At 40.5% G+C, this 26,595-nt stretch overlaps 1 long non-coding RNA gene across 1 annotated transcript in view; it reads right to left on the bottom strand.

Moving 5' to 3' along the window:
* Positions 1-14,967: 14,967 nt before the first annotated feature.
* The window catches only part of LOC141339421 (uncharacterized), a 102,123-nt gene continuing 90,495 nt past the window's right edge, over positions 14,968-26,595 (bottom strand). Inside the window, exon 4 of the long non-coding RNA XR_012356018.1 lies at positions 14,968-16,609. This is a non-coding gene — a long non-coding RNA (uncharacterized lncRNA). The remainder of the gene's footprint in view (positions 16,610-26,595) is intronic.

Raw genomic sequence — 26,595 nt, 5'->3', positions numbered from 1 at the left:
GCTGGAGTGGAGAGTTTTTCGCCCTACCCTACCTTTCTGAACCGGAGTACACAGATGAAGAATAACTGTTTTTGACCTTTCCAATGTGATTACGTAATGTGTGAACACTAGCTAGAGCAACAGGAGCATTTGTGGTTAAAAAGTACACTATTTATTATTATTATTATTATTTTTTTTTTTTAAATGACTTTATTAGAATTTCACTAGATAAGATCATTATGCCTTGTGTTGCATTTAAAGCTGCATTTAAACTGCAATTTGGACCTTCAACCCGTTGATCTCCACTGAAGTCCACTGTATGGAGAAAAATCTTGGAATGTTTTCCTCAAAAACCCTAATTTCTTTTCAACTGAGGAAAAAAAAAAAATCAGTGAACTAATCCTTTAAATATATACTGAATGCATATTTTTGTTGGTCAAAAACAAATTTGACCTTTCGCATAATAATCCAGATTGTGCCATTTATTTGATTCATGCAGAATTACATTATAATTATAAAGCCAGAGGAGAACTGGCCTCTTGGTGTAACCTGGTTTCTTTCCAGGTTTTTCTTCTTCATTATCCAGTAATCAAATAGAGTTTTTTATTCCTTGCCACAGTTGCACACTCAGGGACAAAAACATATGTTCTATTATGTATTATGTACAAGTATTATGGGGCAGTTTACATATGGGTTATCATACCTATAGTAACAGTGCAGCCACATACTGTAAAATGATATTTACTATAGAGATAATCTCATCTGGGTGATTCTTTATATCATCTCCAACTATCCATTATTTCTACTTCGGCATTTTTACTGCTGGCTTTATTTGCATAGCTTTTTTCCCCCGATAAACCCTCCCTAAACTGTACATAAACTGTATCACATAAAATAAACTGTTTGAGATGGGTGGTTCTTGGCTTGAATGAACCTCAAAGTGGACTCTCTAATGCAAGTCAAAAATCTTGCTCTGCAAGACTCAGTTACTGCCCTAAGAACTATTTTGTACATTCCCTGCTGAAAAAAACAGCATATGCTGGTTAGGTAGGTTTTGGTGCTGGGATGCTGGTTTTACCTGGTTTATGCTGGTCCTTTGCTGGTTTATACTGGTCCTTGACTAACATGACCAGCATAAACCAGCAAATGGCCAGCATAAACCAGCAAAGGACCAGCATAAACCAGCAAAGGACCAGCATAAACCAGCAAATGGCCAGCATAAACCAGCAAAGGACCAGCATAAACCAGCTAAGGTCCAACATAAACCAGCAAATGGCCAGCATAAACCAGCAAAGGACCAGCATAAACCAGCAAAGGACCAGCATAAACCAGCAAATGGCCAGCATAAACCAGCAAAGGACCAGCATAAACCAGCTAAGGTCCAACATAAACCAGCTAAGGACCAGCATAAACCAGCAAATGGCCAGCATAAACCAGCAAAGGACCAGCATAAACCAGCAAAGGACCAGCATAAACCAGCAAATGGCCAGCATAAACCAGCAAAGGACCAGCATAAACCAGCTAAGGTCCAACATAAACCAGCTAAGGACCAGCATAAACCAGCAAATGGCCAGCATAAACCAGCAAAGGACCAGCATAAACCAGCAAAGGACCAGCATAAACCAGCAAATGGCCAGCATAAACCAGCAAAGGACCAGCATAAACCAGCTAAGGTCCAACATAAACCAGCAAATGGCCAGCATAAACCAGCAAAGGACCAGCATAAACCAGCAAATGACCAGCATAAACCAGCAAAGGACCAGCATAAACCAGCAAATGACCAGCATAAACCAGCAAATGACCATCATAAACCAGCAAATGACCATCATAAACCAGCAAATGACCAGCATAAACCAGCAAAGGACCAGCATAAACCAGCAAAGGACCAGCATAAACCAGCAAATGGCCAGCATAAACCAGCAAAGGACCAGCATAAACCAGCTAAGGTCCAACATAAACCAGCTAAGGACCAGCATAAACCAGCAAAGGACCAGCATAAACCAGCAAAGGACCAGCATAAACCAGCAAAGGACCAGCATAAACCAGCAAATGGCCAGCATAAACCAGCAAAGGACCAGCATAAACCAGCTAAGGTCCAACATAAACCAGCTAAGGACCAGCATAAACCAGCAAAGGACCAGCATAAACCAGCAAATGGCCAGCATAAACCAGCAAAGGACCAGCATAAACCAGCTAAGGTCCAACATAAACCAGCTAAGGACCAGCATAAACCAGCAAATGGCCAGCATAAACCAGCAAAGGACCAGCATAAACCAGCAAAGGACCAGCATAAACCAGCAAATGGCCAGCATAAACCAGCAAAGGACCAGCATAAACCAGCTAAGGTCCAACATAAACCAGCTAAGGACCAGCATAAACCAGCAAATGGCCAGCATAAACCAGCAAAGGACCAGCATAAACCAGCAAAGGACCAGCATAAACCAGCAAATGGCCAGCATAAACCAGCAAAGGACCAGCATAAACCAGCAAATGGCCAGCATAAACCAGCTAAGGTCCAACATAAACCAGCTAAGGTCCAACATAAACCAGCTAAGGACCAGCATAAACCAGCAAAGGACCAGCATAAACCAGCAAAGGACCATCATAAACCAGCTAAGGTCCAACATAAACCAGCTAAGGTCCAACATAAACCAGCTAAGGACCAGCATAAACCAGCAAAGGACCAGCATAAACCAGCAAATGGCCAGCATAAACCAGCTAAGGTCCAACATAAACCAGCTAAGGTCCAACATAAACCAGCTAAGGACCAGCATAAACCAGCAAAGGACCAGCATAAACCAGCAAAGGACCAGCATAAACCAGCAAAGGATCAGCATAAACCAGCAAATGGCCAGCATAAACCAGCAAAGGACCAGCATAAACCAGCTAAAACCACCATCAAAACCTACCTAACCAGCATATGCCGTCTTTTTCAGCAGGGTTTAATCTACACTCACAAAAAAACAAAAAAAAAACCAGATGGACAGGTGTCTGTGAGCCTGCACTCATCTGTGCTAAACGGTTTGGAGTGCACATGCAGCAGTTTAGACCTAGCAGATAATCAGATGCTCTTAAAGACTCTAGACTGAGAGCATTTGGCATGAGCAGCCTGGCTGCTGTACATTTGTCATAAAAATGATCATTGCCGCTCTGTAACCCCCAAAGCGTCATTATGGCTGTTGCTGGTTTGCTAATGATCTGATATGCAGAGTGCTGGAGCTCTGTCAAACCCCATGACTTCACACTCGTGGTCAGAGCGACCGCTGCTGCAGATCAAGTCAGCGACAGCGCTGATGTAAACACATAAACAAGCCCCGACACCGCTAGCACCGCTGTCACATCTCAGATGATGCATGGATCGCTTCCCGGTCTCTCCAAACCGATCTGTGGGTGAAAGTTGAGGAAAAACTCATGAAACATACTCCCCATTGGAAGTACACAGGGAGAGCCACAGAGTGGCTTATCAAAGTGCAGCTGAGGCCACTTTGTGGGACTGTAGCTGTTTTCACACTTCCTGTCCGAACGCTTCGCATATCGTCCTTATTTAGCACACCTGATTCTCTCATGAGCTCGTTAGTAGAGGGCTCCGTCAACTAAATGAGCCGTGTCAGATTAGTGAGATACTCAAAATGTGCAGCATAGGAAAGGATTGAAAAACCCTGGTCTAGCGTGACAAAGGAGTTGTGTAAGAGGGTTGTATAAAAGGGATCTCCATAAATGGAGAAAATCCCCAGTGGAGACGTTAAAAACAGCCCGTTCCCAAAGGTATTACATACAAGTGGCCACAGGTGACTCATTCTAATGACGCTTAGCCCATCCCCTCTCATTCATGCGCCCATATGACAATAGAATAAGAGCTTGACCACAAAAAGACCTAATTAAATCCCACGCGTTCTCACACAATCACTCTCACGAAGATGTGCTCATGAGTGTACCTCTTCGCACCACATAAAATTGACAGATATTCCAAAAGAATGTTTACATGCAGGGTGGTCAGTGGCTCAGTCCAACTTTGGTCCTAGAGAGAGGACAGTGGTTCTCTAGGACCAATCTTGCCTACCCCTTGATCTAGTCCAGGGGTCTTCAATCTTGCTCCTGGAGGGCCAATGTTTAGGTTAGTTTTAACCAGCTCCAACACACTTGCCTAGAAGATTCTATTAAATCAGAGTACCTTGATTAGTTGGTTCAAGTGAGTTTGATTAGGACTGAAGCTAACCAGGAACAAGTTTGGATTCCCCTGGTCTACTACTTCCTCAAGGGACCATGTATGCAGTCCTGTTCAGGGATGGTCCATCCTATAGGACAAAGGGTGTTTAAACCTCTTGGAGTGAATAAAGGCCTCTTCTAGCAAATCGATGCATTTTTGTAAGAAAAATATCCATATTCAAATTTGTAGGTCAAAGGGTGTCCAAAACTGCTCCTGGCGGGCCAATGTCCGGTAGAGTTTAGCTCCAACACACTGGTCCAGAAGTTTACCTTGATTAGTTGGTCCAGGTGCGTTTAATTAGGATTGGACCTTAACTTTGCTGGACAGTGGCCCTCCAGGAGTGAGTTTGGACTCCTCTGGTTTAGCTCCAACACTTTTGGAACCGTGGGGTCCTAATCCTGGACCTGGAGGCCCCCCAACACTGCATGTTTTATGATGACTCTTATCTGACACTCACATTTGAAGTCTTGCAGTCTGCAGATGAGTTGGATCAAGTGTTTTTAAAATGTGCAGTTTTGGGTTTTCTCCACGATCAGGATTGGGAACCACTGGCCTGGAGGTTTCTAGTGAGTCTGCTAACCTTGATTAGTTGGATCAGGTGTTTAATTGGGGTTGGAGCTGAACACTGCAGGACAGTGACCCTCTAGGAATGAGTCCGGACCCTGGTCTAGTTCTTTCTCAAGGACAATGGCATCCAAACCTGCTTCCAATGGGCCAATATCCTGTGGGGTTTAGCTCCAACCTGCCACAGCACACTTGCCTGGAGGTTTCAAGTAATCCTGAAGAGCTCGATTAGCTGGTTCAAGTGTGTCTAATTAGGGTTGGAGTTAAACTCTGCAGGGCAGTGGCCCTCTGGGAAAGAGTTTGGATTGGTCCATTCTCAAGAGACCATGTGTGCAGTCCCATTCAGGTCTACAGTAGTCAACATTTGAAGTGGATCAAAACCTTTCATCACAGTTGTCCTAACACCAAAACAATACCCTAGACTACTGTAGACCATCTTAGGTCAGAGGTGTCCAAACCTGTTCTCGGTGGGCCAATATCCTGTAGAGTTTAGCTCCAACCTGCCACAGCACCCTCGCCTGTGAGTTTCAAGTAATCCTGAAAAGCTTGATTAGCTGGTTCAAGTGTGTTTAACTGGGGTTGAAGCTGAACTCTGCAGGACAGTGGCCCTCCAGGAGCAAGAATGAACACCCCTGGTTTAGGTGAAACACGGCATTAGACCCGGTGTGCCCCTTCCAACACAAGGACCCAGGAAGTGAGCATAGTATTTTGACACCACTAAACCATCCTATGAAACTGAACAAACACAACCAATCTAGTTTGCTCATCTCCAGGCTTTAACATTCGAATGCATTTTTTCAGTTGTGACACCCAAAAATGAAAGTTTTTCCATTATATACTCACCCTCAAGGCATCCTAGGTGTATACGACTTCCTTCTGTTAGACGAATGCAACCATTTTAAAACTTGTTCTGGCTCCTTCAAGCTTTATAATGCAACGGTCACAAATTAGAAGTACAAAATGAGGATTTGTAAAGAAAAATGTCAGAGGATTTTGATATTAAGCCAAGAGGAGACTGTTTTTAGCCTTTTCTAAGGAACTTTGCTTCCTCTGCTCCTGTAGACAAACATCGGTAATAAACACGGCTTCTGTTTACAACTATTAGTGCAAGCTAGACAAAAATGATTATGATGTTTTAAATATGGATATTTTTTTTACAAAAATGCATCGATTTGCTACAGGAGGCCTCTTTTCAGCCCTCGGATCCGAGTGAGGCATGTTTTCTCATATATGGATGCGCTTTATTGGACTTGTTTTGGACTGATGAAGAGAAACACCCACTCTTTGCATAATAAGGCTTGAAGGAGCCAGAAAAAGTTTTAATATAACTCACATATACCTAGGATGCCTTGAGAGTGAGTGAATAATGGGTATATAATAACCCTTTAAGCAAAAGATGACTGAAAAGAATCAAGTAGTGCTATTGATGTTTTTGTGTTCTGGGAATTTTTACACCGACTTATTTTCATTATATCGCTGAGTGTGCCACAAACCCAGAAGCCAGGGCTGGAAAATCACGCAGGCTGTCAAACCCAGTCATTGCAAGCCACCCACTCTCCTTCACCACTTAACGTCCCCATTTAATGTGTCCCAACAGCCCCCTCTGATTGGAACATGTCTCTGCATTCAGACAGCTAAAAAAACACATTCATATTCATAGCAGCAGTCTTCGGACTGAATGAAATCTTTATTACGGAGAACCGTTTTGTCAATCCCAACTGGCACCACGGGACTTCCTGGCTACTCGGTTTGCGTCATGTAGCGCACATCTGCGAGGATACACCTCTGCCATTCAACGCCACACGTCTGGATAATATCCACCGCAATGCATCTCCCCCTCCAAATCAAACTGCCTATATTAAGTGAATATTTGTGTCTGCGCAGAGGAAATAATCTCTGGAGAGCAGGTTAGCGCAATTACACTGTTATTTTAGCAAATGGATTTGCTGAGTCGTGTCCAGCGAGGCTCACAGACTCACGTTATGTTAATGGACTCTAATGGAGTGGGTTAAAAATGATTCATAATGTTGCGTTTAGCCAAATTAGTCTGCTCAGGTTATATTCCACCAAAGTGGCACATTTGTAGCAAAATCTCATTTCACACACAGATTTGTCTCCCCTCTAGGGCCATATGAATGGATCCCTCAGGCAGCGGGTGGAAATTGTGTCTGGGCCAGAATCCATTCCCATGGAGCTTTTGTAGGTTCAGCGCATAGAGGCACTTCACTCCTGAATCCCACTGTACATGCAATAAGGTCCAATGTAAAAATGTTTTCTTCAAAATTTGTTTGCAATAAGTCAGTCATCATTTTGCTTCCGAGAAACCAAAAATTCTGTAAAAATGTTTTTACCCCTGTTGGGAAAGAGAGAAAGAGAAAGAAACTGAATCATAATGGTCCAGGAATACGAACACCCACTTGTTTTAGTGCATGTATAAAATTAGCATACAGTAACATTTCACTTTTTCACATCTCACTTTCATTTCTCTTTGAACTGTCACTACAGAGAGGATGTGTTTCCTTCCTGTATTTCAGGAGCTGTTCCGAGGCCAAAACAACTTCAATTAATTATACATGAGCACATTGAACACACACACACACATACACATATGCATTAAATGCATATGCGCTAAATAACAGGGAAGGCTAGATTAGCAGTGGTACAGAGCCATTGATTGTGTTCCAGACCTGCCCATCTTCATAATGAGCTGTCAGAGGAGCAATATCCCTTTCAAGCTGTCATTCTGGTTTCATTTGATATGAGCTGAAATTCACTTTTTACACAGGGAGGAGATGAGACCAAAAACAAAGAGCAGAATAAAGATGATGAAACATGCAGCATATCTCAGATTTCTAATAAGAAGCAAGTGTCTTAAATTACAAGAGAGAGGATATAAACAGGGTGATTTTAGGGCCTGCTGATAACAATCGGGCAGCATCAACTTTCTGGGCGCAATTTCAAGTAGGTTGCACTGAAGGACAAAGATGTCTTTGAACATGAGCAGAGAGAGAAAAATCCCTTAGTCGTCATTATTTTAATCAGCCTGCGCTCCCAGATTAAACATCACATCGGGACTGATCTGAAAGTACGAGGCAGGATGCACAGATAGATCTGACATGTCAAGACTATTATTGAAGTAAGTGGCTCATGCATTAGTTTAGGCACCAGTTCTCACTATTTACTACAACGTTTAATAATTATCAAGGTAGATGTTAACACTGTAAGCAAAAACATTTTTTTCATGCACCTGTCAAATTTGAGATTTTGGGCTTTTTGCTTTTTCATAAAGTGTTTTTTTCAGAGTAGTGGAAGGAAAACACCCAAAAGACACTGTTAAGTGTTTCTTTTATAGCTTTTATTTATATTTGTGTCAATAGATTTAAATTACTATACATAGTTTTAAAGGCCAAGAGTTTTTTCTCGTAGCACTTACACACACCACTCCTGAAGGTTTTTACAGAGGGATTTGTTCATATATAATTTGCTTGATTTTATACATTTTATTCCTCAAAAAAGTTTTTTCTGAAATACGTTGTGACGAAACGAGATCCCCTCTGTAAAAACTTTTGACTCTAATATGTAAAAAAAAATTAAACAGTAATACTGTATTCATGAGCAAAACCTGTGATGACTCAAAAATCTGACTCCTCTCCATTTAAAACTTAAATGTTTTTTTTTTTTTTACCAAAATAAATTGTGCCCACCTATGAAACTTTTTCCAAAATTTTTGGAGTCAATAGAGAACGAAAAACAGACAAGCAGCCAACATGTCTAGAAATTCTTTTTTTAGGTTTAAAGACCTTCCCAGAATGCACCTCATCATGTTATATGAGAGAAGCCCAGTGTGTACAGAGCAGGAATGGTTAACTACTATGAAAAAACTGAGCTAACATGAAAGACTGCTGGGAAAATTAAGGAAAATATGTGACCCTGGACCACAAAACCTTCTTAAGTCTTAAGTAGCACGGGTATGGCTCAAATTTATCAATTTTTCTTCTATGCCAAAAATCATTATGATATTAAATAAAGATCATGTTCCATGATATTTATAAGCTCCCACCATAAATATATCAAAACTTAATTTTTTGATTAGGAATATGCATAGCTAAACTTCATTTGGACAACTTTATAGGCATTTTTCAATATTTTTGCACTCTCTGATTTGTCTATCCTAACAAACCATACATCAATGGAAAACGTATTTGCTTTAAGCTAATAAATGCCCCTTATGAGTGGTTTTGTGGTCCAGGGTCACATATAAGGAATTGTGAGTTTCATTTGTGACTCATTTTGGGTTCTAATAAAGAATCCATATGTGTGGCACTTCTCTTAGTTTACCAGACATGGGCTAAAAGTTTAATAGGCACTACCCGCATCTGACCATGACTTGACAGTCAACATTCCTGTGTGTGTAAAAACACTGAGCGTAGAGCTGAGCCATTAGTGCATGACCTGACGGCTCAGTTCAATATGTGTGAAAAGAAGGAAAAACAGCTCAATCAGGCGTCCATCACCATCTGCAAACATGACCCAGATAAGAGGATGGCTATCGACCCACTGGCTGACCCTGACAGCGTTTATCAGGGTGCGGGAGCTACCGTGGGAGCCAGAGAGCGTCCCCATGACCCCCGGAGAAGAGAAGCGGAGCACAGCCTCCGTTGTCCTTAACCTGGCTAGCATGTCACCTAGCTGTCCCTGTTTGATAGATGGTTTCCTCACCTCCCCGTCAGCCCACCACACCGCCCGATGAAATTCAAGTGCTGCCTGTAAAAAAGACCCCAGAGTGTCCCGGGGTCAGTAGGTCAGAAAGTTCCCCACGACCGCCGGCTCCTTCGGAAGCTCAGAACAGGCCTGAAACTGCCATCCTGACACGTACACCAGCCTCGGTGCATGCGCCTCACCTCGTAATCCATTCACTTACAAACATGAGCGGCCTGATAGCATCTGTCAGATACCAGCATACACGCTATAAACAATCCCTCGAGCATGGCCTCGCTCATTCATTCAGCTCCAGCCTGCAGCTCGGCTGGAATAGTTTGTATCTCAAGTAGACGGAGGTTATGTTAGATACTTTATCTCAGCAGGCCTGAGCTCAACAATAATCACAAACCACACCTGAATGGAGTGAAACCACCTTTCTAATCTATGGTAGAGAATGCAACGATGAGTCAGAGCACTCTTACAAAATGCCATGAAATATTGCATGTGCTATGAGATAATCTGCTGGTTGTATAACTGTGACACCATCGCTCATAACCTTGCAATTGAACCTACCTGGACCATAAACAACTTTTGGCCTCAAGAGGTTCTTCCTCAGACAATGGGTAAAAACCACAGGTGCACATTTGGCATCTAAAGATCCACGAAGAACATCCGTGGAGCCACAAAATCCCTTTACAGTGGAAAAAGGTAAGAACAAAGGCGATGGCCTAGTGGTTACCGCACTGACATATATAGTCCAACTGCACCTCCAGCCAACCTGGGTTTGAATCTCACCCTAGGGTCCTTTGTCGATCTTGCTCCACTGAACAATTTCCTGTCATCTAAAAGCACACCAAAAAGTGGTCCTGTTCACTGGAAGGTTCTTTGGGGAACCTCAAATGGATCTTCTATGGACATTTCCACAAAAACCTCTTTTAGAACATTTAGTTCCAAAAGAACTTTTAGTAACAGATAGATATGTGAGAATTGATTCCAAAACATTTGTAATCTTCTTTGACTGGACAAGCAGATAAAAGAAGATACAAAGAAACACTATCACTCTTGCAATCCTGCTGTTGTTCTGAATATGTGACCATGGACCATAAAACTAGTTATAAGGGTCAGATTTTGAAATTGAGATTTATACATCATTTGAAAGCTGATCAAATATGCATTTTGTTGATGTATGGTTTGTTCAGAAAGAACAATATTTTTAACAGATTTTTAAAAATCTGGAACTGAATGCTTTTATTTTGTACAAAATTGCACACTTGTGTCCAAACAATTGCTTATCAATCTTCATTAAGCTATATTATCACCAAATATTGGATTCAATTTTTGTCAACATGTTTTCTTTCATTTAGGATTTGTTTTGTGTTTCTATTTGCATCCGAGTAATTCTGAGGGTGAAAAAAAAAATTTTTTTTTTGAGACACTTACCTTTAAAGCTGTCCTTAGCAATGTATATTACTAATCAAAAATTATGTTCATGTTACTAATCAAAAATGTACAAAATATCTTAATGGAATGTGATCTTTACTAAATATCTAAATATAAAAATCAATCATATGACCCATACTATGTATTTTTGGCTATTGCTACAAATATATCTGTGCTACTTAAGACTGATTTTGTGGTTCAGGGTCACATATAATCATGGCTGATTGCTTGTGGCCAGGGCTGCAGAAAAAGTGGGGACAACTGGTTACCAGGCATTGGGGGGACTGGATTGTGGATGGAGGGCCCAAAAAGTGAACATGATTTCAACTGATGGGGGCTCCGCCAGGGAAGCCATCGTACCAGGTGGAGCATGATGAAGGATTTGTACCATGCTTATATGACTCTACTTACGGCCTCATGCCTATTATCCAATCGCGGATGTGCTCTCAATAGTTGCGGAGAGTGCCCGGACTCCTAGCGGCACCAAACGGAAGTGCCATCTTTGCAGATTTAAGGTTTCAGTTCCTCAGTCTTCCAAGTTTCCCCTGCCTCCACTGGTCCTCTCAAAGCTCCCCCTCCCCTGCTCGCTGTATTGATGGAGATAATTACCGCTGAATGGAATTCCAGATTCCCATGCATGTCAGTCTAGCCGCTGGCCGCCGCACCATATCCCTCCCACTCTACCCTACCCTACCCCGCCTCCGTCCCTCGCTGTGAATGAGGAAGAAACAGAAAGCATGGGATGAGTTTAATAGTCAACAGATGCATCCAACTCCAACACATCTCTTCTGGCAGGATTCTGTGGCTTAGCTTTGAGGAATTATGCAATAGATGATCAGGCATCCACGTTAGTCAGCATGCCATCGTTCATTGTATACGTTCACAAACAGGGCTACTGCATCCGGATCCCGATGCACAACGGTTTCAGTCAAAGCGCCATCCTTTTCTCTCAAACTGCAGGCGTTTCACGTCATAGCTGCTCCTAAATCCAAGCATTTTAGCCAGACGGGAAAGTTCAGCGCTGTGGACCGCATCTGTTTTATGAAGAAATGATATTTGACATCCACAGTGACAAAGCAAGAGATTTCTATTAAAGGTCAGCAGATTGAAGGACTGCTTTGGAAAGTTTTCTCATGCTCACAGAGACAGAGCGATCCAGCTCAGCGGTGTGGTTCATATTCCCGTACACCCACACAGCCTCCACCAGCCAGCAGTAACCGATACATGTGCGGCCCATCCAAACTGGCAGGCCTCCGCCCGCAGCGGCCCAGCCCAACGCCCGCATGCTGCGCTGCCAAACGCCCGGAGCCACACAGCGGCATGGAGATCGGCGCTCTCCTGACAAGTGGGAAGCCTTGGCTAGCGTCTGCCCAGGGCGTTAGTAATACGTCCACTTAATAAGCCTATTAAAAGGAATAAATCACTGGAGTAAAAGAGTACTGGCTCAACATCCGTCACAGTGGCACCGAGAGATGTGTCCAAGGTGTCCCGCGTCCTCGGTTCAGGTATCGGATGAAAGACGGGAAACCGTTCGGGAACGGTCTCTGGGCATATCCGTGAGGTCACAGGAATATCGTACATAAAGCTTCGGCTCGCGCTGGGGCCGCGCCAGGGGCCTAGGAGCAATTGTGGCCTTTTTTCTATTCTGCTGTCATTCTTTGGGAGGCAGGAGCGTTTTGAGGAAATGGCTTGGATGGAGCTTAAAGCGTGCTGTGCAAGCATTCACATGCGGCGGGGTTTGGCACCGGGCCCCGTTTAAGCTTCGGCCTCAAATTATTCTCATTAACGGCTCCTCCGAGGGGAAATGGCCATTTGTATGTGTGTGATACTTGTACCTACGAGGCTGTTGGGGTTTTGGAGCTCCACCAATGAGAAAAATACATTTCATTGCGCGAGGTCAGAGGTCCCCAGCTGGAAAACCCACGGATTTGGCCAGCAGAGCCTCTCAAGGCCTGGAAGGCTCTCGCAGAAGAAAAAAAACTAGAATTTAGACATTGACGTCACATGCTTTTGACAGCGAGACAAACAGCTCATAATCAAGGTCTCCTTACGCAAGCGGTGTAAAGTGATTAACCGGCACCCTTTATCACACTGAATCAGTTTCAACTGCTCCCACCCGTGAAACCAAGTCGTTACCCTTTAAAACACTCAAATCTCGTTCTTTATCCTATGCTGGTGCACTGTAATCGATTATAACACGTGAAAAACCATAACGTTTGGCTTTGAGTTGGCACGGTGCCCTTTGAGAATCTTTGAGAAGTCATACAGACCGCTTTCGTGTTACTTTTAAGAAGTTCCTGTGTTCTAGTCATAGAGAATGAGTGCACGATGACAGCTTTCTCATATTTGGACGAACCCTTCCTTCAAATGGCAAGACAGAAAGAAAAAGACCTCGCTGAAAAGGGAGTCGAGCGAGGGCTGGAGATTTACGGGTGTGACTTAGGGATTTAATTCTTGTCATGCGATTGGACGGAGTCATGAGGAAACAAAGAAACACGGGGAGGTGGTGCTGGAGGACTGAGAAAATCCCCTTTGGCACAAGCTTCTGTAATTAATTCAGGAAAAATTCATCACAGCAGGCTTCTCCCAACACACAGCTCCTTTAATCACTTCATATCCTCCGAGAGACACGCACCAACCCCCCGTCCGCTGACCGACGGCCGCTTACATTTATTCCTTCGCCTCCTCAGAAGTTTCACGGCCGGCTGAGAAGTGCTCGTGCGGACGGCCCATGCGAAAGTTCCCGCGGCAGCGTCGGGGGTCGGACGTGCCCTCCCTCGCCGTTTCCCAGGACTGTTTACCACAAAACGCCGCCATCTCTGCCCGCACTCATTAACACCAGCCAAACGGGCCCATGCCAAATCCTGCCCACCGTAACCCTGACGATCCAGCATCCAGCAGAGGAGGTGGGGAGGGGGGGCATGATGTCATTGTGGGGCATGCTGGGGGCCAATCAAAGCCTGAGAAAATTATGTCAACCTTTGTTGAGTTTGTCCATTCAGCGCTATAGAAGTGCAGTGAATTGAGATTGGCGGAGAGGTCATTTTCTCTGCGTGTGAGAAAAAAAGAGAAAAAAGGAAAGGCGAGCGAGAAGGGGAAAGCATTGTGGTCATGCTAATGGTGCCGAGCGGAGATAGCGCCATAAAGATGTCATGAAATTTAATTGCCAAAACATCGGCGCTCGGCCTACGCGCCCATTGTTCCCGAACCCGCGGCGGGACCTTTTTCTGGCCGCCGGAGGAAGACTTTGATGAGCTCTTCGGAGGTGAAATCATGTCGTAATGCTTCTGTGTGTGCGCCCTCCTCCACAAAGGTAACCCGCAAATAATATTTCTTGCCCCGCGGCACCCCGCCGGGCTCGTAACTTCAGCGGACGGGTGTTATTGAGCCCCGCTTCTGGCTGACGTTGAACGACACTTGAATAGGAAATGATCATGGAGGGAATCCATAAGATTTGACTGGATACACAATATGTAATCCATCTCTGTCTGGCACAACGCTGGATCTCACAAAGAAAGGCCATGCTGAAGAATTTAAGAAGGCTGTATTATTATTACTATCATTTTCTTCTGTAAATAAGGCAATTATAATTTTCGACAAGTTTTCACCCATAAACTTTCATAACTTTTTTTTTTTATCTCAGAATTATCGATCTGTGCAAAAAGAAATGACAGATAAAGTCAATTCCAGCCTAACTGGTACGGAGCGTTTCCGCCGCATGACCAGGAAGACCATGCCAGCGCTCACCAGTAGCGTCACACGCAGATACGACGTGTCTGGTTTAAGGTTAATGAAGCTCGATAAATCCGCAGCCGACAGCGGGTAAACAGGATGTCTGCCGCACACACATATCGATTGCAGTAAGTCAATGTCAGATAAGACTAACATTACTAATTGGTCAATGTTTACACTTTGTGAGCCGGTTTTTGAGCTGCTGTTTGTACGTGAAGATGTTGATAGTCTTGAGAACAGTGTTCTGGGAGAATTTCCAAATGTGTGTGAAGCTATTACAGCTGTATAGTAAATATACTTATGAAAAGTTTGTGTTGACGTTTTTAACATCATGACATGATATATTTTCCTTTAATTCCAGTTTATTTAAGCACAAATTCAGGACATCTTTAAAAATAGTATTATATCAATTACACACCCATGTATGTAAAAAAAAAAATACATTAGCAGTTGCAAGGTTTTTAAAGAATTCTCTTCTGCTCACCAAGCCAGCGGTAAAGTTGTGAAATATTTGTACTATTGTAAATAACTGCTTTATATTTGAATATATTTTGAAATGTAATTTATTCCTGTGATCTAATCTGAATTTAATCAAAATCAAAGCTAGAAATTATAGAAATTATTTTTTTTTTAGCAAGGATGCTTTAAATTGATTAAAAGTGATGAAAATATATAATTAAAAAAAAAAAAATCAGATAAACGCTGCTCTTCTGGATTTTCTATTCATCAAAGAAACCTGAAGAAATTCTGCTGTTTTCAACATAATAATAATAACTAGATATGTACATTTCCTGAAGAAAATGTGAGTGGTGCTTGCAGTGGCAAAACTTGGCCTTTAGTTGCTAGGGCCGTTGCTAGGGTACCATGGGTGGTTGCAAGTGTGTTGCTATGTGGTTGCTAGGGTACTCGGGGTGGTTACTATGCGTTGCTAGGGTACCCAGGGTGGTTGCTAAGGTGTTGCTATGTGGTTGCTAGAGTACTCGGAGTTGTTGCTAGGGCCGTTGCTAGGGTACCCAGGATGGTTGCTAGGGCCGTTGCAAGGGTACCCAGGGTGGTTGCTACGGTGTTGCTAGGGTTCCCACGGTGGTTGCTAGGGCCGTTGCTAGGGTACCAAAGGTGGTTGCTAGGGTGTTGCTATGCGGTTGCTAGGGTACTCGGGGTGGTTACTATGCGTTGCTAGGGTACCCAGGGTGGTTGCTAAGGTGTTGCTATGTGGTTGCTAGGGTACTCGGAGTTAGCCAGGTTGGTTGCTAGGGTACCATGGGTGGTTGCAAGTGTGTTGCTATGCGGTTGCTAGGGTACCCGGGGTGGTTGCTAGGGTGTTGCTATGTGGTTGCTAGGGTAACCAGGGTCGGGGACTAGTTACGCGCCGAAAAACGTACTGAAGAAGTAACAAGAAGAAGAATAATAAGTATGTGAGATAGTAATAGTGATGCTTTGCCTATGGCAAGCACCGCTAATAATGCATGTTTTTTGAGCAGCCAATCAGCATACGAGAATGATTTCTGAAGGATCATGTGACACTGACGACTGCAGTAATGATGCTGAAAATTCAGCTTTGATCACAGGAATAAATTACAGTTTAAAATATATTCAAATAGAAAACGGTTATTTTAAAAATTGTAAAATTAATTTAGAGTTTACTGTTTTTTGCTGTACTTTGGATCAAATAAATGCAGCCTTGCTGAAGGGAAGCACAGCATTTATTTCTTTATAAAACAAAACTGCTATATTATTGAAATATGAGCAGGATTTATATTATAATAATTCTAGTGCCTGGCACATCAGAACTGTGTGTATTGTATATTTGAGCACGACAGCAGAAAACAAATGGTGTAAAGTAGAAAACAGTCCAAGTAATCCAGTATCTCCAGTCAAAGCTGAAATCCAGTGCAAGGTCTTAAATCCACTTATGAAATGTATATCTCTGACCAATCCGTGATGTGGAGAAATCAGCCGTCATCCACAGCTCTGTTCAGACACTACCTGTGAAAACAAGCAGAAAACATGTTCAGACTCCCTTCATACAGGTACATTCTCAGAGATTAATCAAACATCTTGCACATAATAATAAATAGAAAACTCAATCAAAGGTAAAACAGAGTTCAAACAATGACAACTTCCTATATTCAATCGGCAGACACTTCCACATCCGAACCGTTTTGACTGCACCAAGAAATGAAATCATCTCCTCCATACTTCAAAAATACTTAAATACAAGCAAGTACATTCTTATTTTTTGAGCTAAATAAAAGCGTAAAAGTAATTCGCTATTTAAAAGTATATTCTACATCAGTAGTACTTCAGTGCACTTAAAAAAGTAGTAAATACCACTGAGACTTACGTTGATTTTTAGTGCATTGAAATAAAGTATACTACTGAGTTAGGAGTTTTACTGCATTTCTTAAAAGCGTGCTTTGAACGCTTTCAAAATTAGTTTCATCTTAATAGATATTTATATGGTAAACACACTTAATATAAATGCACTAATTAGCACCCAAATTGATTTTTGAAGAGTAAAGTATGCAACTGAAGTGTAGTCAGATACAATACACTAAATATACAGAAATGTGCATTACTAAAAGTGTGCTTCACACAAAATTTCAGTGGATTTTTATACTATCACTAAGTTCTGTTTTGACAAACACAGTAGAAGTTTCCAAAAAGTCAAATTCGAGTACTTCAAGCACCTTGTATGAACTCTGCATTAAGTATACTGAAATAAAGTGTATTTTAGTGCACTGGGATACTTTACTTTATTCAAACCACATAAATCTAGACATCAAAATCCCAGTTCAGTTAAAAAAAACTGCTGCTCAAAAGACTTTTAATGTTTTTTTTTCTTTTTAAAGTCTCCTATGCTCCTCAAAGTTCCATTTATTTGATCAAAAATACAGAAAAAGTAAAATTATCAAATTTTATTTCTGACGCAAAGCTGAATTTTCAGCATCGTTACTGCAGTCTTCAGTGTCACATGACCCTTCAGAAATCATTCTAATATCCTGATTTATTATCAAAGTATATCACAATAGAAAACCACTATTTTAAATTGCATTTGCATTTCACAATATTAGAGTTTTTTCTGTATTTTTAATCAAATAAACAGAGAAAAATAAAAAAAAACTTGAAAAATCTTACTGATCCCAAACTTATATATATACTCTGTTTGAACTGAACTGGGATTGAATGTCTATATTTATGTTTGTGTATGTGAACTGGCACTAAAATACACTTCCATAATGCAGAGTCCATACAAGGTGCTTTAAAGCACTTTATGAAATCTAAGGCCTGGAAAACCCTTGGAAATGCCAATATTCCTGAAGAGCTGCTTGAAAATGCTTGGTGTCATTCATATGGGATCAACTGGAAGGTCATGACTGGCAAACAGCGCTTCGGAGATCTGGAGGACAGGTTTCAGAAGTCGACCATCGAGTGTCAGGTAGAGGTGACTTCATCAGCCCCAAACAAAAACACCTCCGCATGACATCACCGCTGTTGCGGCGGTTGCCGTGGAGACGATGCGCGAGGGTCCGTCCGTCTCCGTCTGCGCAGACCTGCGAGGAGTCACGTTCCTCCTCTACCTGTCTGGGCCTCGCGCCTCCAGCTCTACCCGCACCGCAGAACCAGGCTCAAACCTGCCTGCCTATCGCTCCATCAGATCCTCCGTCTGTCTCCACATACTTCCCTCCGCAGCTCACGGACAGACCCTCAGAGACGCCCTCAGAGACACCGTCTGACCCAGAACCGGTCTCATAATCAGACTCTCCATCGGGCCACACACACACGGCAATCACAGCGATCCGCTCTCCGTCTGATATAAAGTGAGTCTGCCTCACGTTACTCTCTGAGAAAGATGGCCGCTGGAATGCTGACATTATTTGCAGGCATTAAAGCACAATGCACACATGATCTGATCGGACTCTGGAGCCGTGTTTAATTCTATTTTAAACCGCCGCTCGGGTCTAGTCTGGACACGCAAGCTTCCCGCTGAACCGACTCGGGTTACTCTCTGTGTGTTGCTCAACAGCTCAGGTTCAGTGTTTCCCACACATCTGCAGTCATACGCTTCATTACAGTCGTCTCTTCACAATCAGCCCAACACAGCCTGACCATCACATCAGGCACTGATAATCACTCCATCTTACTGGTATTCTCAGACTAAACTGATCAACTCTCAGAGTTTTAACTCTACAAACTCAGGCCAGATCTTCAGGCTGATCTGACTCCAGCTGCTGGATCTTTTCGAACTGATCCGACTCACGCTTTTCCTAAAAATGAGGATTAAAACTGGGAAAAATCCCATAGACTTACATTGAGGGAATGTTCAAATGATCAACACTATTCAAACTCACACTGACAAAATTCAAACTCACACTGACAAAATTCAAACTTCAACTGACAAAATTCAAACTCCAACTGACAAAATTCAAACTCCAACTGACAAAATTCAAACTTCAACTGACAAAATTCAAACTCCAACTGACAAAATTCAAACTCCAACTGACCAAATTCAAACTCCAACTGACAAAATTCAAACTCACACTGACCAAATTCAAACTCACACTGACCAAATTCAAACTCACACTGACAAAATTCAAACTCACACTGACAAAATTCAAACTTCAACTGACAAAATTCAAACTTCAACTGTCAAAACTCCCACAATCCCTTGAGACTCAATCAAACTGCCCTTCTATCAACTAGATTTAGAACACATTCAAACTCATTTAAACTAACTGCTAATCATGCTAACAACATGCTAGTAACATGCTGATCAGGCCAGAAACATGTTAAAAACATACTAGCAACTTGCTAATCATGCTAACTAAATGCTAGAACATGCTAGCTACTTGATAACCATGCTAGAGTCATGCCAACAACTTGTTAACCATGTTAGAAAAATGCTAGCAACCTGTTAATCATTATGCTAGCAACATGCTAGCAACTTGCTAACCATGTTAGAAACATGCTAGCCATGTAGTAATCATGCTAGAATCATGTTAGCACCTTGTTAATCATGCTAAGAACATGCTAGCAACTTGCTAATTATGCTAACAATATGCTAGCAACTTGCTAATCATGCTAAAATCATGGAAACAACATGTTAAACACATGCTAGCAAGCAACATGCTAAAAATTGTTAATCATGTAAAAAAATGCTAATCATGCTAGATACGTGCTAGCAATTTGTCAATCAAGCTAGAAACATGCTATCAATTTGCTAATCATGCTAGATACATGCTAGCAACTTGCTAATAATGATAAAATCATGGTAAACACATGCTAGCAACATGCTCATCCGACCAGAAACATTCTAACTTGGTAATCATGTTAGAATCATGGTAACAACATGCTAGACACATGCTAACAACTTGCTAATCATGCTAGAAACTTGTTAATCATGTTATAAACATGCTAGTAACATGCTAATCACGCTAGAAACAAGCTAGCAACTTGTTAATCATGTTAGAAACATACTAGCAACTTGTTAATCATGCTAGCAAACTGCTAATAATGCTAAAATCATGGTAACAACATGCTAGACACATGCTAACAACTTGCTAATCATGCTAGAAACTTGTTAATCATGTTAAAAACATGCTAGTAACATGCTAATCACGCTAGAAACAAGCTAGCAACTTGCTAATCATGTTAGAAACATACTAGCAACTTGCTAATCATGCTAGAAACTTGTTAATCATGTTAAAAACATGCTAGTAACATGCTAATCACGCTAGAAACAAGCTAGCAACTTGCTAATCATGTTAGAAACATACTAGCAACTTGCTAATCATGCTAGCAAGCCGCTAATCATGCTAGATACATGCTAAATATCTCCCAAGCTTTTAAAACTACTTTAAACTTCAAACTATTTCAGACTAAAAACCCTCAAACTTAAATCTTTTTAGACTTTTGTTCAAACTTTTTACAACGTATTCAAACTTTCTGGTTTCAGAGTTTCTCTAGTTGTGGATTACTGATCTGTGACTGTCTTCCAGAGCTACAGTGGGTTAAATCCCTCTCTCCACTGCAGGACAATTCAAATAATACACATATAAAGAATTAAAGCCAAACTCCCACAGAATCAGCACACGAGGAGAACAGAGGCTATGGTTTCAGTGGTTTCATATCATTTCTGATGGTCCAATAGTTCAAAATAAGGCTCTCGACGCATAAACACAAGGATGCAGTGCGGAGGAAGCCAGAGTTCTGCTGTGTCTGTTCCAGTCTGAGGTGAAGCACTAGGGTTCATTTCATTATTAACACGAACACTACTGCATACATAAGATCCACACTAGAGCCCTGTGAAAACACAGACGGAATCCTGGAATACAGTCATTAGAACCTGAATTCACTGATTTTTTAGATGAATAAATCAAAAGTAGGTCAGTACACGAAATCAAAACATGTTCCGTGCATCTCTGTGTGAATGAATGCAGGGTACCCCCAGCATCCTCCAAATGAAATTCAAGGCTTTTTAAGACCTTTTTAATACCATTTCAAATGAAATTCAATGCCAACTTCGTACCCATTCCGACAGAAGTATGAGGGGAAAATGTCAAATCTGTATAAATTTTGAACCCTAGAAAATAATTATGTACAAGTGGGCTACTTGAATTAAATTAAACATTTTATTTAAATTATCAGTTATATTTAATACATACGCAACAGCGTAACACACATTTGATTTGTAATAAACAAATAAATTTGAACTTCGCAGCTCTGCTGCCTTGGCTGCAATTTTTTCAATACACAAATATCAAGCAAGTAATTTTATTTCACTATTTGGTGTATCTGCAGAATTTTTAAATATCAATTTAAGGCAATTTATGACCCTTTTTGAGAGCTGCACAAGTAAAATGAACAGTATGAGTAGGATTGGACAGTGTAATGTAGAATATTCAGCAATAAAATGGCATGATTTATAATTCAGATACAGGTACACACAAAAACAAAATAGCTTATACAATGCCATTTCAGCCTTTATACCATTAAAAGGGATAAATTGAGTATATAGTTTATTTCTATATTTAAAACATAAATATTACTGTCTTAATTGTTTAGATATTGAGAAGGCACATTAACTTCTTTCACATTTACAACTCTTTGTGGTTGCTGCATAAAAACAGGTCGATAATTGCAATCATTTGACAAACAGCTGAAAAAATGTGGAAATAAAATGTCATTCTCCGTCACGGGGGGGCGCTTTAGGAGCGCTGAAATATTACGGTTTCACTAGTAACGGCTGTATACAAAACAGCATTGACGCAGTTTTATCAGACATGAAATGAAAATGCCAACGACATGTTTCTGAGGACAGTCGGTTCCCTTCAGATACATTCATATAAAGACATCCGTGTGGCGTTTTGACCTTAAAACGTGCAGTACCTATGTTTTTATTCAATGACATCATTGCCTTTTGAAGTATAATCCAGCCCTATCGCGATTCTCGTCTTTCCCTCCCCAAATGTTAGACCTCCTAAATTATAATTGACATTTCTTATGCTATTTAACATATTTAAAACGTTTAATGGCCTTAAATTTGATACAACTAAATTGAGGAGTTTTTGGACCTGGCAGGAGCCCTCTAACTTACTTTACGATAGCCCGTCTGGCTGGCAGTTCACTTTATTGTAAAGCTGTAACGTTAAATGGTGGAAGAGATTTGCCGTGCTTCCACAGTTTGATACAGCTGATTTATAACATTCCCTGCAGATGGGCTGTTTTTGCTGCTCATAGGAAATTTTAAATCTGAACCATCTCCAGATAAGTGAACCATTGTTTTTCATTTTACTGACCAGTATGTTTTCTGTGTTGACCGGCGTTGCGTGTTCCTGTTTCCTTCTGTTTCGCGCAGAACCCGCACGCGCATGTGTGGCCTCAAACCATATCGATATGAAAGATATTGGATAATCCCGCATCGCGTTGGGGAATCATATACATATATCCCCAGAACTCGATTTTCCGCCCAGCCCTACCTAGTAACCATAGTAACGGGTGCGCACGCTTTCGCGCTTTCTGCTATGACGTGGAGCGCGAGGTGCACTCAGCTTTACGCTGCATGAATTTTTAATTAACCTACATTAGTAACAGTTAATTTTGTTACGGTATGATCTTAATCCTAGGAAAGGCAAAAATAAATAAAATAAGACCTTTGTAATGAAATCCAAGACTTTGCATACCAAATTCAAGGCTTTTAAGGCCTTAATTTGAGATTATCAAATTTAAGACTTTTTCAATGCTTTTAAGACCCCGCGGGTACCCTGGAATGGCGCAGATGCACGCTTTCATTTAATACACAGTAGCAAAATAAATGTATGGTTTAACTTGAAGAAACTGTGACAGAAATATATTAATGAAATGATACTACTACTACTACTACTACTACTTAAATAAAATAAATTAATTAATTAGAGGTGCTTTTCATTATTAATATGTAATGAAAACATTTAAATGGAATCTAGAAAATTAATGGAAAAGATTTTTAATGTTTTTTGAAAGAAGTCTTTGCTCACCAGAGCTGCTTTTATTTGATCCAAAGTACAGCAGTGAAATATTTTTGTACTATTTAAAATAACTAATAATCATTCTAATATGCTGCTCAAATCTTTTTTTTTTTAATTATTATTAATATTTAAAACAGTTGAGTACGTTTTCAGGATTCTTTGATGAATATAAATAAAAAATAAAAAAACTTTTGTAAAAGTATACACTTTACAATTTTTTTTACAAAAGAAATGATAGAAAGTAATACTTTTATTTAGCAAGGATGCTTTAAATTGATCAAAAGTGAGGATAAAGACATTTATAATGTTACAAAAGACTTCTATTTCAGATAAATGCTGTTCTTCTGAACTTTCTACTCATCAAAGAAACATGAAAAAAATTCTACTCAGCTGTTTTCAACATAATAATAATAATAATGAATGCTTTTTGAGCAGTAAATCAGATGCTGAAAATTCAGATTTGAAATCACAGGGATAAATTGCATTTTTAAATATTAAATATATTAAATAGTTAAAATATTTCAAACTTGTACCGTTTATGCTGTACTTTGGATCAAATAAATGCAGGCTTGGCGAGCAAAAAAACAAAATCTTTTTAAACATTTTTGTTTAACTTTTGACTGGTCATGTATTTATAGGGTTTGTAATAAATTGTTGTTAAACTGTAAGTTTCATGATTTCAGTTAATTAGTAACCGTTAAAACTAAGTCTAAAAAAAATTTGGAGCACAGCTTAAAAAAAAAAAAATCTTCGTCAAAACTAAGATACATGCTGTTTAAACCGTCAAACAACTAAATATAATAGAGCACGTATTTCACACATACAGTACAGACCAAAAGTTCAGGTGTGTCCAAACTTTTGGTCTGTACTGTAGATATGAATTCAACCGAAAAAACTTGTGAAAAAATATCGCATACCGAAAATATATACACCGAAAAAACTTGTAAAAAAGTTATTTGTAGTTGTTTTTTTTTTACTTTTAAAACTGGATTTTCCAAAAGATGGGCAAAAATCTTACACTAAACCATGTGAAATGATCCATGTTATCCCCACGAACTAAAGTTAGAAATGTGGGTCTTTTATAAAGTGAATTTACCATTAAAAAGCAGTTTTTGTATAAAAACCCATTTAAAAAAATATTTATTTAATAATTTATATATATTTAAAAAACATCACTAACCCACTGAAAACTGCAGAAATGTAGAGTAAAAACTTTAATTAACAGACCAAAATTTTGGAGATTCATTGGGTCTGTACTGTATATGTGACCCCGGACCACAAAACTTAACAATAAATAAGCTTTCCATTGACGTATGGAATCTGAGCGACTTGGATACTAGCAACTTGCTAATCATGCTAACTAAATGCTAGAACAAGCTAGCTACTTGATAACCATGCTAGAGTCATGCCAACAACTTGTTAACCATGTTAGAAAAATTTTAGCAACCTGCTAATCATTATGCTAGCAACTTGCTAACCATGTTAGAAACATGCTAGCCATGTAGTAATCATGCTAGAATCATGTTAGCACCTTGTTAATCATGCTAAGAACATGCTAGCAACTTGCTAATTATGCTAACAATATGCTAGCAACTTGCTAACCATGTTAGAAACATGCTAGCCACTTAGTAATCATGCTAGAATCACGTTAGCACCTTGTTAATCATGCTAACAAAATGCTAGCAACTTGTTGATAATGCTAGGAACATGCTAGCAACTCACTAATCATGCTAAAATCATGGAAACAACATGCTAAACACATGCTAGCAAGCAACATGCTAAAAATTGTTAATCATGTAAAAAAATGCTAATCATGCTAGATACGTGCTAGCAATTTGTCAATCAAGCTAGAAACAAGCTATCAATTTGCTAATCATGCTAGCAACTTGCTAATAATGATAAAATCATGCTAGCAATATGGTAAACACATGCTAGCAACATGCTCATCTGACCAGAAACATTCTAACTTGGTAATCATGTTAGAATCATGCTAGCAACTTGCTAATAATGATAAAATCATGGTAACAATATGGTAAACACATGCTAGCAACATGCTCATCTGACCAGAAACATTCTAACTTGGTAATCATGTTAGAATCATGCTAGAAACTTGGTAATTTACCATTAAAAAGCAGTTTTTGTATAAAAACCCATTTAAAAAAATATTTATTTAATAATTTATATATATTTAACAAACATCACTAACCCACTGAAAACTGCAGAAATGTAGAGTAAAAACTTTAATAAACAGACCAAAAATTTGGAGATTCATTGGGTCTGTACTGTATATGTGACCCCGGACCACAAAACTTAACAATAAATAAGCTTTCCATTGACGAATGGAATCTGAGCGGTGGATGCGAAATCGCCTTTACAGTTGTCTCAGCAATGCATATTACTAATCAAAAACTAAATATTTTCCCGGAACAATCTTTCCTTAATATCCTAATGATTTCTGCCATAAAAGAAACCCATGCAACAAATATAGACCGCACATGCTTCTTAAGACAGCATCCCATAAAGATCACTGCAAGCAGCAACTTTTGCACAGACAAGAACTCGCGAAATAATCCAATAGCAGTTTTAGTTCTGAAAGGCAGCCATAAGCAACCGATTATTCAGATTCTGCGAGCAAACAGGATGTGATTTCCTGCCTTATCAGATGTGGGGTTTTGTCCCAGAGCACCGGTTCAGAATATGAACCGCTTGGGTTTCGTCAGACTGTAATAAAAGTAGATGATTTCAAGCACCGGCTCATCGGGCGTCACGTCACACGCTTGCTGATTTCAGTGTGTCCTGATTTGATCTTCAGTGGCGGCGCGTGTTGAAAAAGGCCGGCTGAACTGGTCGCGCAGGAGGACATGCTGGTGGAAGCGTGCTAATCACACACAGACACTCCTGCGGGCGACTTCATTAAACTCACTCTGATTAACCACCAATGGAGAGACTCGCTCACAGCCTGCGGCCCGAACACGATAACATCAGCTTGATCCGAATCACCTAATCTAGGAACTAACTCAAGGTCTGTCTTACTATACATTGAGTAAAGACTACACAAGTTCCCACTATAGTGGGGCTAGGATTGACAGTAAGGTGACAGTGAGAGCGGACGTCTCTCTGATAAGACCCCTGTCCATGACAGACCGCCGGAAAGAAGGAAAAGTGAGCCGGAGCCCCTCTGTCAGCCCTGCCCATCCTCAGCTGAAAGAAGAAGCGGCTCACCATACCACATCTGAGAGATACCATTCAGCAACTCTCTACTGTAAAATGTCTGAAGTCACACTTAGTCCAGCCTTAAAGGCCTAGAACATTTTTTGGGGGGCACCTGAGCCACCTGTGTACTTATTAGTTTTTTCAGACCTACTCTAGCAGTCAGCATCATATATCATTATAAACATAAGAACTAAGAGCTTTATGTCCAGCTAATTTAAAATCACAAATCTCCTTTTGTTTTCTCTAAAAAAT

The sequence above is a fragment of the Garra rufa genome, chromosome 1 (genome assembly GCF_049309525.1).
Source record: "Garra rufa chromosome 1, GarRuf1.0, whole genome shotgun sequence".
Lineage (NCBI taxonomy): Eukaryota > Metazoa > Chordata > Actinopteri > Cypriniformes > Cyprinidae > Garra > Garra rufa.
This window is presented reverse-complemented; position numbering and strand designations above follow the sequence as displayed.